This window comes from Schistocerca gregaria, chromosome 8 (assembly GCF_023897955.1).
Source record: "Schistocerca gregaria isolate iqSchGreg1 chromosome 8, iqSchGreg1.2, whole genome shotgun sequence".
Taxonomy (NCBI): domain Eukaryota; kingdom Metazoa; phylum Arthropoda; class Insecta; order Orthoptera; family Acrididae; genus Schistocerca; species Schistocerca gregaria.
The window spans coordinates 305,540,895-305,561,453 of NC_064927.1; the positions used below are offsets into that span (position 1 = coordinate 305,540,895).

Below are 20,559 nucleotides of genomic sequence, written 5' to 3' on the forward strand. Positions count from 1 at the left end.
TACTTTGTATGATAATTTAGCAAAATTTTGTTTGGAACCTTGGACGACTCTAATGTCGCTTATTATAAAATGCACACACATATGATCGAATCTAGATCAGAACAACTGTGGAAATTGTCAAAGTGCAAGTGCCTGCCTGTAGTGAATTCCCCTTGTCTGGTCTGACTTGGATGGTAAATTCGATCAGCAGAAATGGGAAGTTGCTTAAGAATGGTATGAGAGAAATGGAACAATTCACACGTACTGTCTGAGAACTACAGATGTGACTCTGAAAAGAACTACAACTCATTGAGCCAGTTAACTATAGAATAAGAAGAGTTAGTGATTGCAGTAGTTCACACACAGAAAGACCACCTGCACCATACGTGGTAAATTCGCTAGAGAATGTTAAATACCTAAGGCTAATCCAAGCGGAAGAGAGATGTAAGGTTTCAATTACCTCTAATTGTAAATTATGTAGGTGTAGTCTATTGAATGCCAAGAAACTACGTGTATTTGGTACCATTGATTTTTAGGATATTTAATTGATATTAACTTAAGTGAGAATTCTAGACAATTATAATTTTATGTTGACCAGTTATTACGACAGCTGGTAAGGAATAGAAATTATGTAAGGAGAGAGATAAAAGGAGGAAAACTTATTACCATACTGTTGTGGAAATTACGATGTTTGACCGAGAAAATTGAAATGGCCTTACAATGGAACAGGCATTGTCCTAATAATAGTATTAAATAAAAATTAATTCATTGGCTAAAAGTTAATGAACACATTTATGTGTCAATAAATGGTTGTATGTAGTTTCTGGTGAGGAAGATAATACCATATTTTATAATACATGTTCATCTCAAGCTGTTGAAGTAAATGAAATTTGGAAGAATGGTGAAAGGTAGGGTCCTGATATATTCAATTGGTCAAAGTGGTACAACAAATTATAATTGGAAAAAAGTAATACCAAATGTGGCTTTGAGCACAGATGTTGTGAGGGCCCGGAAACGAACATTGCTGCGTGACAGGTACGATTATATTTGCCTTTGAAATATGTAACATCGAAAGTGTTGTTTTAAGAAAACCCGCCAAAAGAGTAGAGAAAATTTCCAAAACCATAGGGAAGGAGTAGATCGAAATGCAAAGCCAAGAAAGGGTCTAAAAATGTCCCATTGCTACATATCCTAAGTACAACCTTAGTTATGATAGAAGTTGTATCTTTGCGTTATTCCGAATGTGATTGTTGCAACATTTGCATAAGAAATTATTTGATGAAATTTGAGGTGGTGACTATTGATTTCTCTTTCTAAGAGAACGACTGAAGTGAGTTCATCAGAGAAAGAGAATTACCGTTGCGAGCAGGAGGACAGATGACAAAATAGTGACGTAAGAAAGACTTCGTAGAGAAACAGATGGCTCAGTAATCCCAAGAAAGCGACGATAGTGTACAAAATGTAGCTGCGTTCTTTCAGGATCATCTAAACAATCCATGTACAACTTTTATAGTAGTACTGCTACTTTGTGTAGGGCCCATTAATGTATTTCTGCGGGGAGCTGTCAGGACCGGGACTATTTTAGTTAAAAGTGAGAAAATAAGTGGGGCAGTTGCACTGGGCCTTCTTGGAAGGCCCCAATGGGTGTGCTGAGCACGACGGAACACGAACGTAGCAAAGCCGAGTAATTGTAAACAAGAACGTCTTCCGAAGCAAATTTTTAAGTTAGAGGGTTTCAGTAAACCACAGAAAGGGCGTCCGTCTAAACAGGGCCAGGATAAAACACAGAAACGATCAGTGTTGTAATTGTGAATTGTCATAACTGTGTTGGGAAAGAACAAGAGTTCCAAGCCCTAATAGAAATTACTGAAGCGCAAGTAGTTGTAAGTTCAAAAAGCTGGATAAAGCTGGAAATAAGTTTAACAGAATTTTTTTTAAAATGATTTAACAGTGATCAGAAAGGATAGATTAAATACAGTTGTGATGGATTATTTATTGCTGTCAGAAGTTGTTTACCTTGTAGTGAAATTGGAGTAGATATTTCCTGCGAAGTAGTATGTCGGACTAAACTATTAATTGGATCGTTTTACCGACCACCCGACTCAGAACATATATTGCTGAACAATTCAATGAAAACATGAGTCTCATTTCAATAGGTACCACAATCATGCAATTATAGTCGGTGGTGACTTAAATCTACCATTGATATGCTGGAAAAATTATACATATAAAATCGGTGACAGGCATAAAACGTCATTCGAAATTGTACTGAAAATTATTTTCAACCAGTAGTTCATGAGCCAACTCGATGCATAAATGGTGGCGAAAGCATACTTGACCTCTTAGAAGCAAATAATCCCGTGCCAATTGGGAGTATCTAATTTTTTCTTGTAGTTTGTGTAATTAGTGAACATTTTATTTATTGCTAGCCCATAATTGTAGGAAGAATCTCCTTTGTAATTGTAGTCTTTCATTGTTGTACAAAAAACAGTTGTGGCATGCATGTCGGTTTGCACCAAGTATTTCGCAGCTGCGGATGCAATTAACTAGATATTATTTTCAGTGCTACGTTCACGTGTTCTCTTATTTTTGCCTCTTCAAATTGTGCTTTTCTGTGTTATCGTGGGAAATATTGTGACAATAATGGCGTGTGAAAAACGTAATACTAGGATTCAAAGTAAACTGAGAAATGACAGTGAAGACGAAAGCAGTGTGTTAGCGCCACCATGTAATGAATTAACTATTGTTCAAAGTTTAATTTGATAGATTCAGATTTTGCGTCCTCACGGTTTTCTCAAATAAATCAAGACACATTTTATGCTTTTCAAAATGTGAATATTGCTGGTTCAAATGCACTGCCGAATAGCACTAAGGAACATGTTTCAGACACCAGTGCACTGTTATTACAGTTAATGCACCAAATGGGAGATAGGCTACAAAAGTTAGACACAACGCTTGAACAAAATCAGAAACAAATGGGACAAAATGTTCAAACGTTAGACACAATGGAACAAAATCAGAGACAAACACAGTAAAAGCTTCAAATGTTAGACACAATGGAACAAAATCTTCATATGTTAGACACAATGGAACAAAAGCTTCAAACGTTAGACTCAGTGGAACATACGCTTGAACAAACACTTGAAGATTTAACTACTGAGTTGCATAAAATCGAATCGAAATGTCAAAAAAGCTTTAATGACGTAGAAACCCAATTTTGTGAGTATTTTCAACCTATTTTTTCGCGGCATGAAAATGCATTACAGAATCACGAATCAGCCATAAAAGAACTGCAAACTATTGTTCATGAAAATCATGAGACCTTGCAAGCCAAAATTGACTCAGTTGCATCTACCGATTCGGTTATGCAACTTGCAAAATCTCAACAAAACTTAAAGGAAACAGTAGATACGATTTCAACACAAACGGACACTCTGAAATTTGGTTCAGAAGAACACACTGAGGAAATAAGTACACCATCGGAGAAGTAGCCGAACTTTTGGATCAGTTCATTAACTTATCTGCAAAGGTAGATGATGATCTGAATGACACAGAAGAGTGCGAACAAATTAGGAAATTCAAACAAAATCAGAATCAAATTAATACGCAACACCAAAGAGAAATCCGGGTAGTACAAGATCAGCTGACACAGGTAATACAAGAATTACGTATTTCAGAGGACACTCGCGCTCCAACACAGGAAGAGGGACTTAGAAATACGGAAAAGCCACAAAATAATAACACAGGCCATTCCGGAAATTATTAAAGAAATTGGCAAGGTGCACCGAATTTTGAGATGGAACCGCCGACACGACGTAACAATGACCGATAGGCCACCCGCCGACAAGATGATATTGACTATAAGCTGTTCATTACTTGACGTAAATTCAAAACATTTAAGAATTCTGTCAACGACACTCATCCACATACGTGGCTCATTCAATTCTCTCATTGGTTTCCTCCTAACTGGTCATTAGAGCACAGAATAGAATTTATGTGTGGCTACTTAGAGAATGAACCAGCTATAAGAATGTGATCGGTCATTCACGATTGTCACAGTAAAGGAGAATTTTATCATGCCTTCCTATCAGCATATTGGTCTCAAGCTACACAAGACCGAGTAAAACACAGCATCATTATGATGAAACATTTCGAACAATCTGAATTTTCCAGTCTTGCGAAATATTTTGAAGACATGTTACATGAGAATCAGTATCTTTCAAACCCATACAGCCCCTCAGAACTCATCCGCATTTGCATAATCAAATTGCCTGAACATTTACGACATATTATTTTGGCAGGACGTTGCAAAGAGGACATTGAAGCTTTTCAGGGACTGTTACAAGAATTGGAAATTGACACTGACAATCGCGGAACCCGAGAACAGGAGCACCACAATTACAGGTCACATCCGTCACAATTCCGCGATGAAAGAAATAATAACTGGACACGACAAGGCTATTCTCACAATACAAATTGTGACCAAAACAGACACCACCCGTATGACAACCATTGGCAGAGTAGTAATAATTACAGGGAAAGATCACCTCTCCGCGGTAGTGCCTATCACAGAGACAATCAGAGAAACAGACAATATGGTAACCAAAATAATTATTATCAAGGGAGACAGAATAACTTTAGACGCAACGGTCCAGCGCGCAGTTACAATTCAGGGAGAAATTCTCCACCACGTGACTGACAAGAAAGAAACTATGGAATCTTCCGACATGACGACAGACGATATGATCGTAACGACAGACCTGAATTCCATCAGAACTGGCGGGATTCAAACAGGGCGGAGCCCTCTCGACAAGGTGAATTTGTAGAAGTTAGGTCTCCAAATCACAATAACGACGCGCGCCAACAAAGAGACAATAGGCAATGACTCATACCACTGGCAGCCACAAAACGTACGTATGAAACTGACAACGCAGCTGCCGTAGCTAGTAAAAATGGAAGACATTAGAGACATCTTACTCCAGGAACACAACGTAAAACATAACAACATTGCATATCCGGTGATTCACATTACATTAAAGGACGTAAAATGTACGGCAGTTCTTGACCTGGGAGTCCCATTTCAGTAATTAGTGAAACAGCTTTTAGCAAATGCAACAAATCGAACGATTGCCCCACACTGCCATTACGTAAGATTAAATTGCCAGGTGCAGTCTTTGGGAAATGTGTTGATGTACGCCAACAAACTAACTTACAATTCTCTTGTGAAAGCCACAGCTTCTCTATGAACTTTTTTATTGTTCCATTATTGTCGACGGAAATTATATTGGGAGTAGTCTTTTTGAATGAATACAAAGCAACCTTTAACTTTCACGATGCTGAAATTAATTTAGAGAAAGAAGGTAAGTCAATAGCTTTGAAATTTGAAGATTGGCTCTCAAACCGCGACGAGGAAGTTAATCGGCTTTACCTTCTGTTAGACAACAGTTCGGAATTTTATACGCAACTAGACACTAACAATCACTCTGCAAGTACTGACAGGGATGATATCGACGGCATATTTGATACTAATGAGTTAATTCAGAATAAAATTCAAACAATTGAGAATTGTAATGACACTGCTAGGCAGGACCCTTTTGAGATTTTATTTATTTATTTATTTTATTTATTTATTAATGCATTTATTTTACCTGGCAAGATTAGGGCCTTCAGGCCCTCTCTTACACCTAACCAGGCATATCAGATTGAACGAGTTACAGTTTCTACATAACATTAAGGACATATAACGTATTATGCAGTATTGATGTTAAAGAAAAAATAGATATTATAACAGTAGTACAATGATAATTATAAGAATAAAAGAATTGTAACAATCAAGAATAATAATAATAATAATAATGACCATGCATATGAAAGTAAACATACTTTTCTTTTGTGAATGTCAGTCCCATTGTTAGTTGGGAATTTTCTCGTTATGTTCTTGCAGCTTGTGAGTTATTCTCATTGAGCAAAGACATAATAAAATAGAATAGGGTGAAAGAGAGATATATAAGAGGTACATAGGTTAGAGGAAGAGAAACAGAATGGTAAAATTTGAAGCTGTGAAGGAGAGGAGAAAGAAAGAGATGGGAGGGGCACAACAATGGTGGTTATACCATCCCTAATTTGTAAGTTTTGAGTTCCCTCTTGAAAGTTGAGTAGTTCTGGATAAGACGCAGATCACAGGGGAGCGCGTTCCATAGTCGTGTGGCTGAGATGGAGAATGGCACTGAGAAAGATTTTGTGTTATGTAAAGGTACAGCCAAGATGATAGACGTATCCGATCTGGTATTGCGATTGTGGAATGATAGTAGGTGTTTAATATGAGAAGATAAGTATTGGGGGCACCAGTGGCTAAGAAATCGATGAAGTAAGCACATCGTGTGGAGATCGCGTGCCTTATGTGGGCGTATCCATCCTAGCTGGGAGTGTGAAGGACTGATATGATCATACAACCGAATATTGCACACGTATCTAACGCAAGCATTCATCACTAGCTCGAGGCATCTAGAATTTTGACTATTTGTGCCATGTTGAACTACATCGCAGTAGTAAAGATTAGGCAAGACTAGTGTTGGGACTAATTTTTGTTTAACATGGGTTGGAAATATTTTTCTAAATTTTTGTATTGCATGTAGGGAGGAGAGAGCGATTTCCGGCAAGCTGTGACTGTTTGTTCTTACCAGTTTAGGCGTTCATCCAAGTTTATTCCAAGGTCTTATACTGTCTTTTGGTATGGTAGTTGGGTACCATTGAGGAGTATTTTAGGGACTGTTTCGCGAAAGTACCAGTTGATTAACTTTGGATAAGATATAAGTATGAGCTGGGATGTCTTGGGGTTTAGTTTCAGACCTAGGTTCTGTGCCCATCGAGAAACAGAGCAAAGATCTGCGTTCATCCTCCCTACTGCGCCAGCAATGTTTTTGGGGCTTGCACTTATGTACAGTTGGATGTCGTCGGCATAAAGCTGGTAGTTGCAGGAGTGAATCACTGAAAAATTATCATTAATGTATGAGAAGAGTAGTGGACCAAGTACGGAGCCTTGGGGAACTCCAGAGGGCACGCTTTTCCATGATGACTTTTCCGACCCACAAATGACTTGCTGACTTCTGTATTTGAGGTAGCTGTCGAACCAGTGTATTGCGCTGTTTGAGAAATTCAGCTGTTTCATTTTAATTAGTAATTTATCGAAATCAACTGTGTCAAAAGCCTTGCTAAAGTCAAACAGTGTTAGGATAGTAGCTTCACATCTGTCCCTAGCATGTTTAATGTCATCAGTTACTTCGATTAATGCAGTTGCTGTACTATGGTGCTTTGGAAAGCCTGACATATTCGTCATGAACGTTATGAGTTTTGAGGTAATCTGTCAGCTGCTCATGGACGATGTATTCTAGGGCTTTAGATAGTATGCTGATCGGCATGTAGTCACCTGGTGACTTAGGGTTGTCAGTCTTGGGTATAGGTGGAATTAAACTTTGCCTCCACTCACTAGGATATGTACTACTGACAAGAGACAGGTTGAAGATGTCTGTGATAACAGGAATAATAGTGTCAACGACGATCTTAATCATGCCAATGCTCACTCCATCATATCCTACTGCCTCAGAAGAGATTCTCATAATTGCCTTGTGTACTGTGCAGGTAGTGACACGTTTCAGGAAAAACTTGTCTCTCGAGAGATTGGTAATTTGTCGCTGCGTGCCAGTTTACAGCTGTTGAGAAGAAATCGTTTAATTCTTCTGCAGACCCTTGATAAACAGCGTCAGATCTTCGCTTCCCTGTACCGAAACTGCGCAGCTTTTTCCACAGTGCAGCAGGTTTTGATATGCCGCATACGACAGAGCGGGCATGTCTGATTTTGGCATTCCTCACACTTTGCTTGGTTCTGTTTCGGAGTTTCCTATGAGCTTCGTACGCCTTGGGAGTTGGGTTACGCTTGAAGGCCCTATGTGCTGCATCACGTTTATTCATTAACTGGCGTAATGCAGGGGTGAGTCACAGCGCGGGAGCCCTCTTTACCTTGCCAGTGCGTTGAGGAGCATGTTTATCATACAGTGCAATAATTTTGCTACATAATCCCCCAATTTTTCCTTCTAAAGTCGGTTCATTGCTTATATCCTGCCAAGGGATGTCTGAGCAATCCTTTTGAAGAGCGTGATGGTTAACATTTTTTAAGTTTCTGTAGTTTACCAGGTGAGGTTTTTCTTTGGTAGTATGCATTGAGTAATTTAAGAATATCACGTCATGAAACAGAGAGTCTTGGAGCGGATGTCTGATTGGCGCCGATTATTTTATCTGGTCGCTTTGTTGCTATTATATCTATGAGTGTGTGGCTGTAAGTCGATGTTTGTGTTGCCCATAATGATTATGTGTTCGTACTTTGTCACGATTGAGGACAGGGCAGACTGAAAGAAGGACATGGCACCGACGTTTGGAGGTTTATAGACTACTCCAATTAGCAGTTTCTGATTTGATGTTTTTATTTCGAAAGACAAGAACTCTGCTTCTCCTTCACCCATTGCATCTGATGTGCATAGTATAGTATGTGTTAGATCAGAGCGAACATAGGCACCCACACCACCCCCGCGTCCTGTTTCACGATCTGCCCTTGGGAGAGAGTAACCAGCGATTCGGATAGCGTCGGAAGAAATGTTTGGTTTCAACCAAGTTTCAGAGACGAGAATAATGTTGGAACAGCAATTGGCAGAACAGGTCACAGAACTCATCGAAGTGAGACGTTAGCGACTGCGCATTCGCGTAGGCCACAAAGAGCCCGTTGCCGGAACCGGTCCATCCCATTGTGGCTGCTGTAGGACCGACGGCGCTCCGTTTACCTGCTGGCTGGAAGAGGGGCAAGAGCTGGATTTCGCGGGGAAGACATATTTACAGGTGTGTCCAAGGTCATGACTGACTCAAGCATCTGTGGACTAAAGGTGAAAAACACGCTGGAAGTATCGGAGAAGGGAGCGAAAAGAAAGATGGAAAGCGGCAGTAGTGGTTACGAAAAAGATAATAGTAGTAGTAGAAGTAGTAGTAGTGACGAAGATGAAAATAACAGACATAGAAAGGCGGTTGTAAGGAGATTCCTGTTAATGGAGAATGTTAATTCACATTTGACTGACAATATGAATATACATGAGCACTTATGATAGACAAATGAAGAAACAATATTTTTGTGAAACAGTTGACTGATTTTAAATAGAGTACTTATGGTACTTATAGAAATAAAAGAAAAAAAATTAAAAGAAAGAATAAAAATTAACTAATATTAGACAGATTACAATTTGAGACCTTGTGTCTCTCGAGATTTCGCTCAGTATTTCAGTTCGAACATGTTTTCGTCGTTTTCCTCCCTCCTTCCGTCTTGTTTACGATCCTGCCATCCTGGGTCCATACATTTTGAAGGCCGAACTTTGTGATCGCAGCGTTCTAAACTTTTAGCCTTTCGCGCGTCAGATCTTCCCTCAGGGTAACACCATTCTTGGCGAGTTTTCTTTTCTGAGCAAATACTTCAGCTCTTTTCCGGTAAGACACAAATTTAATTATTATGGGCCTGGATTTCATGGCATCTTGTATCCTGCGCCCAACACGGTGGCTTCTGTCAATATCGGCCACGTCGATCTGCACGCCAAGTTTCTCACGCACGAGGCTAATGGCCAGTTCGATGGTGTTTTCGCGATCGTTTTCAGCTACCCCGAACAAGCGCAAGCTGTTCCTTCGCTGATACTGCTCAATTTCATCGGTGGCAGCAGACATTTTAGCTTCTAGGTCGGCGGCTTTTTTCTCTTGTGCGGCCAGGGACTTTCTAAGAGACTTGATTTCGGTGCTGTTGCGCACGACAAACTCTTGCAGTTTGTCCATGAACGCGGCCGTCACAGAGTCCGTGATGGATTGGACGATTACGTCTAGCGTGTGTTTGCTGTGTTCCACAGTTTTTCCTCACAGTACAGGATCAATCAAGGGATTTCAGTACCAATTTCGTGTTCGTGAGCATACTAAATTTTGTGGTAGACCATACGTAATTCCAGCACATTATAAGGACCGTGTTAGAACAGAAATACAAACTATGCTTCACGAGGGCATTATTGAGCCTGCAGTAAGCTCATACAACAATCCATTACATGTTGTTGAGAAGAAAAATGGATCGATGAGGCTTGTCTTAGATTCGAGACAAATCAATACTACCATTATTCCTGAAACAGACAGGCCGCAAACATTACAAGAACTTCTTCAAAATTTTAATGGTGTAAAAGTGTTGTCTTCCATTGATATCAGATCCAGCTTTTATCAGATCGAACTGCATCCAGAATGTAGAAGATACACAGCTTTCCTTTGTTCCGGCGTTTGTTATCAGTTTCGGAAACATCCTGTTGGTTTGGACATTTCTTCGGCAGCATTCATTCGTGGGCAAATTCCATATCACCTGAATTCTTAAAACGTCACATCAACTTATATGTGGATGATATTCTAACAGCAGAAGACTCATGGGAACAACATAATCACATCCTCAACTGTTTTTTAATTATTTTTGCAGAATCTGGAATTACAGTTAACTTGGAAAAGTCTGACTTCGGTAGGTCAAAGTTGAGGTATTTGGGACATATTATTTCTTATGAAGTCATTCAGCCGGATCCTGAAAAGTTAGAATCAATCAGAGCCATTCCAGTTCCATCCACAAAAAAACAAATCCGAAGTTTTCTAGGTCTCGTGAATTTTTACCGTCGTTTTCTGAATATGCAAACTCTAGTTACACCAAAATTTTGTTCTCTCACTGGAAAAAATACTATTTGGCACTGGGACGAACAAGCACAGTTGGAATTCAATTCTTTGAAAGAATCGCTACTTAACACGCCAATACTAGCTCATCCAGATCTCTCACAAGATTTTTGCCTTAGCACGGATTCTTCTAAAGCGGGTCTTGGCGCCCATTTATTTCAAGAACGGACAGAAAATGACATTACTGTTCAGAAAACCTTTGATTTTGCTAGGCGAGTGCTAAAAATATCTGAAAAAATTATTCCGTTACTGAATTGGAAGCTTTAGCAATCGATTGGGCATTTCAGAAATTCCGTTTCTTTCTTTTTGGCAAGCACGTAAAGGTATACAGTGATCATCGTGCATTACAATTTCTTATATCTTCAAAATTAAATCATGACAGGTTAAAACGTTGGGCATTGTCTCTGCAAGAATTCCACTTCACAATAGTCTACATTCCCGGCAAGGAGAACATTGTTGCGGACGCATTGTCACTCGCACCGGCTGGGATTGAAGAAAGTAACACAGAAAGCAAACTAGAGAACAATTTCAGTATTTTTACATTCAGAAAGTCGCCTTTGAAAACTTCATCACCACATCTTTAAAGGACATTGCTTATGAACAAGATAAAGATCCAATTTGGAAAGACATCAAAAGTAAATGGCATGAAAAGACACACACACAGATTCGGCATTATTATCTGGTTAGGAACAACATACTGTTCAAACGGTGCACTGTTGATGACAAGCTATGGGTACTTTGCATTCCAGACGATTTCGTTAATAAGCTCATTTGGTACATTCATTTCAGCTATGCACATTTTGGTCCACGAAAATGATATCATATTCTTCGAACGACTTGTTATTTTAAAAATATGGAAAAGAGAATTCGAAGAGTCTTGTCTATTTGTAAACTTTGTCAAAAGGCGAAATCATCCACTGTCTCGCAACGTGCTCCATTGTTTCCTGTCATTCCTTCTCAATTAAAAGAATGTGCTGCTGTTGATCTCTTGGGACTGCTTGTCAGAACATGTAATGGATTTCCGTACGTTCTAGTCGCTGTTGAACTTACTTCAAAATTTGTTTCTTTCACTCCATTACGTATAGCCACTAGACGGTCTGTATCCAACGCCTTTGTTACATGAAGTTGGACACATCAGTAAAGTCATTTCAGATAACGGACCACAATTCAGATCTGCTGTTTGGTCACGCATGCTCCGTAACCATAAAATCAAATCTGTTTTTGTTTCATTGTACTCACCACATTGTAACCCGTCTGAATGGATTGTGAAAGAAATCAATAAGCTTTGCAGACTTTAATGTCACAGAAAGCATCAGCATTGGGACAGATATTTACACTTATTTCAAAACGTGCTGAATGAAATGGCTCAAGACTCCACTGCTTTACCACCTGTCCATGTACTGAGGAATAAAGAACCACCGAACAGATTCAGAGAGCTTGTACCTTTTCCGAATACATGTAAATTTCGACACAAAGACATAATTGATTTGGCTACTAAAAATATAAGTTCTGCTGCAGACAAAAGGAGAAAATTACACGGTAAAGCAAATGAAAAAAATTATATATTGGTCAGAAAGTTCTCATTAAAGCTCATTCATTGTCACATAAGAAGAAACACTTGAGTAACAAATTCTTTCTAGTTTACAATGGACCTTACAGAATCCAACGTATGCCACATGATAATTGTGTTGAAGTTGAAACTCTGCGTACTAAGAAGAGTATAGGTTTACACCACATTTCACATGTAAAACCGTTTTTTGAAATATAATCTGCTTTTTAACTTTGTCTTTGCCATAAAACATTTCACTTCACATTTCTAGTATGCTTTGTCACACTGAGAAACTGTTAACATGCAACAATGTTTTGAAGTTAAATATCCAGTCTAGAACCTGGGGAACATTTTCTAACAGAAATTATGAATGCATTGTTATAGTGAACAGACGACACAGTTTTGTTATTCGTACATTCTTGCTTATTAGTTGCACGATTACGTAACAACTATAAGGCTTACATACTTAGAACATATACTGTTAATGAGATTTTAACTAAACATTTTGGTTTAGGTGAAAAGACATTCGTTATTCAAAGTATTTTCTGTGAAATTAAAGATGACTTAGCATTTGGTTTCTTTCATAGCTACACGATTATATCACGACACTACAAGAAGAGCGATAATTTTTTGGACACTATTAGATATAAAGGATTTTGTTTCTACTGATTTGTAACGCAAATTCTTGACCTGTGAAATATTTTTATATGAGACTGTCACTGTAGCGGAAACTGCTGTCGTAAATATTTCGGTAAGAAAGTTAAGTGACAAGCTGTACGTTATGCGTCGTGGGCACACAGCTGTTCGACAGACGCCTTGAAAAAAGCCATTAGTGTGTGCCTGTCGGAGGCACAGGTGGAGAAAAAAAAGAGGCCATTATCCTCGCTATTGACATTCGTTTGTGGAAAGCATCGTAAGTACGACACCCTCAAACTTGAAAACATGATTACATTGTACAGTTCTTAATTTATAATATTTACTGAAATGAAATGATGAGAAACGTTTCATGTCTATTGTCTTGCATTACAAAATGCCTTATGGCTAGCGAATAACGTTTCACGCCTTCCTTTGCCAATTTTGTTTAATTTCTAGTTTCTAGCTGCACTGCAACATTGGTTAAAATAAAATTTTATAGATGTACTAATATAAATATTTTCTGTCTACAGATCCAGTATATAATAATAAAGTGACATACTTCCAAAGATGAGGGAGCACAAAAAGACATTTCCCTTCACAGAAACTGCATACATAACTTTCTTTTCAAGTTCTTGGTAATTTATTTCATAGAATAAGTTTTTGTGGTGCACCACTTTAATTACATAGACATTAAGATGTGAATATACATTTCCCTTATCTGCATTGTTGTCTTTAGTGTAATATTTTTTCTGCCTAAGCTTTGTCATGTTTAGATATAAGTTATTGCATTCGCTGCTGCTGTTTGCCAGGCATAGTGTTACTGAATTGACTTTGTATTACTTTGTTGCGACAGTTTTACTACGGATTTATTTTCCTGTTTGCTGCACAGTGCCTTATTTTAGTTGTAATATTGCAATTGCTTTGCCAATTTCCATTTTTTTGTCATCGCTGTTTGTGTTAATTGTTTTGTGCTGCTGCATTACCTCGTCCCTTAGTTAAGCATCTGAGCTCAGTTGATTTAAGTTAGCTTAAGAGGGGTTAGACTGTATAAGAGAATGAGTTGCGATGAATAGGAAAGAATGCATTGAGAAGCTATAAGAAACTGGTATGGCCAAAAAAGTATTTTGAAAGAGGATAGGAACAAAAAAAGTAGGGTTTATGGACAACAGTTTTAGATAGGATTTTCTTGGAAATAAATGATGAGGTAAGATAATGGAAAATAAATAATGACATAAGAAAAATGTGAACATATAAATACAAAAAGCATGCTTGGATAGAATTTTTTTGGTAAAGACAAATGTTGAAATAAGATGAAAGATCCATGGAATGAAGTTTTGGGTTGGACTGCAGTACCAAATGTTACACTGAAAACAAATCCTGTCCTTTCCTTGTGTTATCCCACTATGTGTTTGTGTACCCTTGTGTATTTATCTTCTTCTGGTCTTTATATGTTTATCTGATAAGACTTATATTGCAGAATTTTTCTAATACTCAGCTACATGAACTATGATGAGGAATACTGTTATCCTCAAATATAATTTGCATTAATAACATGTTATATACTTCTTAAAGATGTTAGACATTATTAATTCTGTTCTGTTTTAATTCTTAAGTGTGAAGTTTATGTTTCAAAAGTTATTCTGATCTTTATGTATGTACTTATTTCATAATTTTTGTAACACTGATGTGGATGTTTATTTCTATTCTTTTATAAAGCCTGTTTTACTACGAAAGTTATCTGTACTATTATGTTCTTTAATGATATATTTTGTACCTTTGTTATTGTATTTTTATGTTATAAAATTGTAATTGACACCAGTTCATCAAATTAAGTAATTTGTAAGTTACATTTCACTGCACACGTTTATGTTGGCCACAGTATATGGACAATATGTGAGAAGTAGGGACTGATAGTGTTTTCATGTGTGTTAATAATTCAGCAAGGGATTGGTTAACAGCATTGCTCATTCTAAGGACATTTCCAAAAAAATTGTGAGTTCACAAGTGGTGGTTTATGGACTTGTTATATTGTTCACAAGACTGTTAGATGGTGATTGTGCACCTGCACAGTCGCAGCAGATGGCTTCTGGCCATCTCTACAAGGACTGAAGTGGGTATTCACCTTCGATGGCTCAGCAATACCATTATTTCTACGAGGACTGCAGTGGGTCTGAACCTCTGGTGGCCCACCAATACCATAATCTCTACTAGTACTACAGTGGGTCTGCTCTGTGATGACCAACTTTCCAAAATTCTTCAAAACTTAGACTGGCTGTGCTGTGGGTTTGCTCTGTTGTGGCTCATTACCTGTCTGCATGTCTTTCCGTTGCAAGGACAACACTACTTCTTCAAGACTGCATGAAAATCCACTACTTCTGTGTGCATTTTCTTTTACTGCTCAGACATTGAGCAAAAACACTGCTATTTTACTGTGATGAACGATCATGACTGTCTTTACGGACTGTGAGAAAATGTTAGCTTTTGACTAACATTGTATCGATAAGCGTGTGCATTTCATTTCTTTGTTATGGTAATTATGAATTCTTTTTCTAATCTGTATTGGCCACTGCCCAAAACAATTTGTAAAATTTTTTGTGTGAAGCATGGGGGCTATGTAAGTAGGCTGATTAGGTTTTTTTATTGGTAACGCCACATAGCGCTCTGTATGAAAAATCACTGGCTGTGCTATGTGCAGTCAGTGGCTGGTTGGCATTGTTGTAATACTCGCCATTGTAGTGTTGGGCAGCTGGATGTTAACAGCGCGTAGCGTTGCGCAGTTGGATGTGAGCCGCCAGCAGTGGTGGACGTGGGGAGAGAGATGGCGGACTTTTGAAATTTGTAAGACTGGATGTCATGAACTGCACAGTCTTGTATAATTGTTCTAAGGGGACGTTTCAAAGAAGCTTATATCACTAAATAAAGGCAAGCCTCCTGTCCAGACTGTATACCAGTCAGGTTCCTTTCAGATTACGGTGATACAATAGCTCCATATATAGCTGTTATATACATCTGCTCGCTCAGAGAATGTTTCGTACCTAAAGAATGGAAAATTGTTCAAGTCACACCAATACGCAAAAGGGAAATAGGAGTAATCCGCTGAATCACAGGCCCATATAACTAACATCAATTTGCAAGAGGATTTAGGAACATGTAATGTATTGGAACATTGTGAAGTACCTCGAAGAAAACGATTTATTGACACATAGCATGGATTCAGAAAACATCGTTCTTGTGAAACACAAGAAGCCCTTAATGCTCAGAAAGTGGTGATTGCTATTGACAGGGGATGTCAGATTGGCTCCATATTTTTAGGTTTCCAGATCGCTTTTGCCACCGTTCCTCACTAGCGTCTTATAACCAAACTGTGTGCCTACTGAATATCGCCACAGTTGTGCGACTGGATACGTGATATCCTGTCAGAAACATCACAGTTCGTAGTAGTACACGGAAAGTCGTCTAGTAAAACAGAATAAATATGCGGCGATAGAATACAGGTAAAATGTGAATGACACCACTGAAAACGAGCCTGTTGATGTACAGAGGTCAATGGCTGTTGGCCCAAGGGTCGGCGTGAGCTGAGCCCTCTTTCTGTGAGCCACCCATTACTGGTCCTTGTGGTCACTGAAGCACCAATTTCATGTCGGATCCATGATAACGATGACAGGGGCGCTCTGATTGCCTCTCTGACGATTGGTTGGGCCTCACGTTCTGTTGTCTCTCCAGGTCGGGTGCTTCCTTCTTGATTCTGTGTTCTCCATGGCTCCCCATTCCTATCAACATCGAAATTTAGTGGCATCGCTGGTCTTCAAATGTCGAGTGATTCTTCTTTGAGCCCAACTACTCCTACTCCCCCAAATGCTGATACATTACCCAACTTTTCTGTCCAACTGAGTAGCGGAATGATATTCAGAAAGACTTCCTATCCTGGTGTCCATATATTCCCTATATACTATTTTTGTCTTTGCCTACTGCTCTTTAAATTCACAAATTCATCCATCGGCTGCCAACTGCGAATGTTTTGCATCTTTACTCCATACCTTTAGGAATAGCAGTTTGTGACCAATTCATTCTCAGCTCCCACAGTCGCTGTTGTTTTATGAAGGTCGCAACGTTGAACTGGCGTTCAAAATCTATGAACCAAGTTTTCATCTTCTCTCGGTCTCTATGTGCAAACTAGTGGTAATGATTATAAAGAATTCACCTCGTTTGTAGATAGAAACCGGATGTTAACCTAGTTTTCGGTGCGGGTAACCACCCCTACTAATGCCACGAGCTGCCTAAAGAGGCAGAAAGCCCAAAATGGCAAAATACTAGCATAAAATGTAAAATAAACGGTACGTGTCTACAATGTCTATAGCTGTACTTGGTTCAGACGTCAGAAGGGTGCTTCATCACCCCAGCAAACTTTCGGTTAAGCGCGTGTGAAGGAAGCACGCTTATGACGTTTGAGCTAGGTACAACTATTGACATGGTACACACATACCGTTTATTTTACATTTAATGCGAGTATTTTGCCATTTTGTGCGTTCTATATTAATGTTGGAGCATGCCCCATTAGGATTTAGTGTGTTCCAAAGAAGGCGTGGTTATCTGCTCCGAAACCAAGGTCAACATCCGGTTTGTATTTTCAATCGAGGCGGATTCTTTATAATCATTAAATTTTTCACGATTGCTGACGCACTGCAATGTCAAAAGTTCTCAAACTATTAGTCTTACAGATAAAATGAACAGGACCTGTTTGTAGGAAACTTCATGTAGTTAAATTCTGTACCGGAATTCGTTTTGCATGGAGTCTCAATTTGCAGGTTATTCAAGAAATATTAACAAACGTGGCCTTCAAATGCCCCTCAAAACCTCCACTCATTCCTCACTATTCAGATTTCTATTATGCTGCTTACGGTACTCCTACCGCTGCATAAGGTTCTGATATGACGCTAATTATTTATAAAATTCGACTTTTTCTGGTCTTCATTGACTGGCCATATTACGCTACTAGCTTTGTCGGGCACTACCAGAACAGCAAATGTATTTAGTTTAAGTTAAAAGTTTATAAAAGTTGTTTTTATTTCGTTACCCACACAGGCACGGTTAAACTAATAATGTTAACGAAATAGCGGACGATTTTCGGGGCGCAATAGCCCAATCAATGGGGGCCAAGAAAAGGTCGAATATTAATAATAGTAGGCATAGTCGAAAATTTGTTCATAGTGGTAGGAGGGCGAGCCAGGAATAATATACAAGAAATCCTGAGTGGTGACATGAGTGTGGGGGTGGAGGGGAATTTGAATATCACTTTTTTATGTTTTTGTTGAATATCGGAATCCGTGCCCTCTAGAGGAAATGTATCCCAGTACAAAATTTAACCATACGAAGTTTCCTTCAAAAAACGTCCTGTTCACTGTTTCTGTAGGCCTAATAGATTGTGCGTAGCAAGTGAGGGATATGAAAATTTTGTGCGTCGATTTTGAATCTAAGATATAATATAGTGGATTTCATAAAATGGCAGCGTTAAGTTTAAGGCGAGCGTAACAAACCTACATATGCATGACAGATTATGTCCATTAGGATGCACGTTATGGGAATTCTTATAATAAGTATATCAGAAATGACTGTAACATAGTGGGGAACAACAGCAGCTATAGGAAAAAAGAAGAATTTACTTTTGTTAAAGAATGACAAATATCAATTATAGGTTTAAATTGAAGAACGTGGCGACGACACAATTGAGAGAAAAAAAGCAAGTGGCAGAATATAATGATTATGGTGGAGAGTGGGTTGGTGTTTGGCCCGAGTGACTGAGAAACGAGAAGAAAGGGAGGAAAAAGTGGTAGACGTTATAAGCACTCGCTTACTGTCTCACAGCGCGAACTGGACATTTTTGTTACATATCCGGAAAAATTTTATTTAGTGGACGAAACGAAAAACTTCATTTTTTATTGAATTATGTGCTGACAAGGTGGCTAGCAGCAACAAAGAAGGAGATAGCAAATGATTTTGTTTTAAGGATAGGCACAACTCGACAATCGCTGACTGAGCCCTCGTATTACGATTACGATGAGGTGATAGACGTCGGATCTCTCATGCGAGAGGACGGTTGACCTGCTGGTGGGTGCCAACGAGTTGGTGGGTTCTACGACAGTGAGAAAAACAATTAGAGGCACTTCTTTATTTAACTTCAAGGAAGTAAAGAGCAATATCGAACACAAATAAATAACGTTTAATGAAGAGCAAAAGATTTTGGAGGTAACGCTATGTTCTCAGCGCCAGTCTGCAAAAATCTCTGGAACAAGACAGAATCAAACACATTAAATTTAGAGCCCTGCCGAGGATGGACACATCGCTGCGGATAACAAAGCTGTTTAATCGGTGTTCTATGTCGACGTCCATGCTAGCGGTCTTCCAGCGATTAGTCGTGGTCTGCTGAAAACGGTACGATGAGAGGAAGAGGCCTTGAAGTTTGCCCTCACATGTGAGAAGTGCGTAAAAGTGAATTAGTTGCTTGAAAGTCCTGATGAAGCTTTCGGCTTCTCCTTTAGAATGAGGGTGGAACCCTGTGCTAGTCATTTTGCTGATGCCATTGGCATCAGAAAACTGCTGAAATTCTGCCGATGTGATCTACGGTTCAGTGTCTGATACCACCACTTCGGGCAAGCCTTTGAACCAAAAGACTGACGTCATAACTTCGTGCACGCAGGGGAACACGGAAGATAGTGCAGCCTTTGTCGTAATGCGGAAGTGGAGCGATTTATCTAACGTCTAAAAGGACACGATCATTGGCTTTCGGGCAAAGTGCGGAGGCGTTTCCGAAACGGCAGCAGGTTTGTTATCTGTTCGTCTGTGAGTGGCAAAGTGGAGCTTCACAAAACTGGCGTTGAAGCACCTGTGCTGCGCCACAGCCCATGGACGACTGGGGTTAATGACTGCTGCAGACACGTGTACGAGCAAACAGAGGGGATACCAATAGTTTTTCCTGTACGACAGTTGTGGTAATCTAATTGCTTATGGGCCTCCACAGTAGGCGACTGGTCCATGTACGTAACCTGACTGCTCTTCAACATGCCAAAGCACACCTGCACTTCCACTGAGTGGAGACAGGAGGCATTTTCAGATGAATCACGTTTTATGTTCCATCAGATGGTTCAAATGGTTCAAATGGCTCTGAGCAATATGGGACTTAACAACTGTGGTCATCAGTCCCCTAGCACTTAGAACTACTTAAACCCAACTAACCTAAGGACATCACACACATCCATGCCCGAGGCAGGATTCGTAGCTGCGACCGTAGCAGTCGATGAAACGAAATCAGTAGTTTGTGTAACCTGAAAGTGAGTAATTTCTGGTCGGTTACTAAAAATACCTGGGATTTCTTCACCCCTACTTTAAGTCGTAGTTTTTGGAACACTGAAGAAAGATCTTTTTTCATATGACTGATATTCATTGACACATTGTCAACGTGTTTTAAGAGAATTTGTTCTTGTGAAACGCAACTATCTCTTCATTCGCAAGCAATAATGAGTGCTGTCGACGAGCGATCTCAAATTGATTCCATATTTTTAGGTTCCAAGAAGGCTCTGTTCCTCCCAAGAGGCTTCTAATCAACTGCGTGTCTATGAAGTATCACT

The 20,559-nt window shown here is 39.2% G+C and overlaps 1 protein-coding gene across 1 annotated transcript in view; it reads left to right on the forward strand.

The window, feature by feature from the left end:
* LOC126285159 (uncharacterized) overlaps positions 1–20,559 on the forward strand; it is a 57,711-nt gene that overhangs the window by 27,334 nt on the left and 9,818 nt on the right. The window lies entirely within an intron of this gene.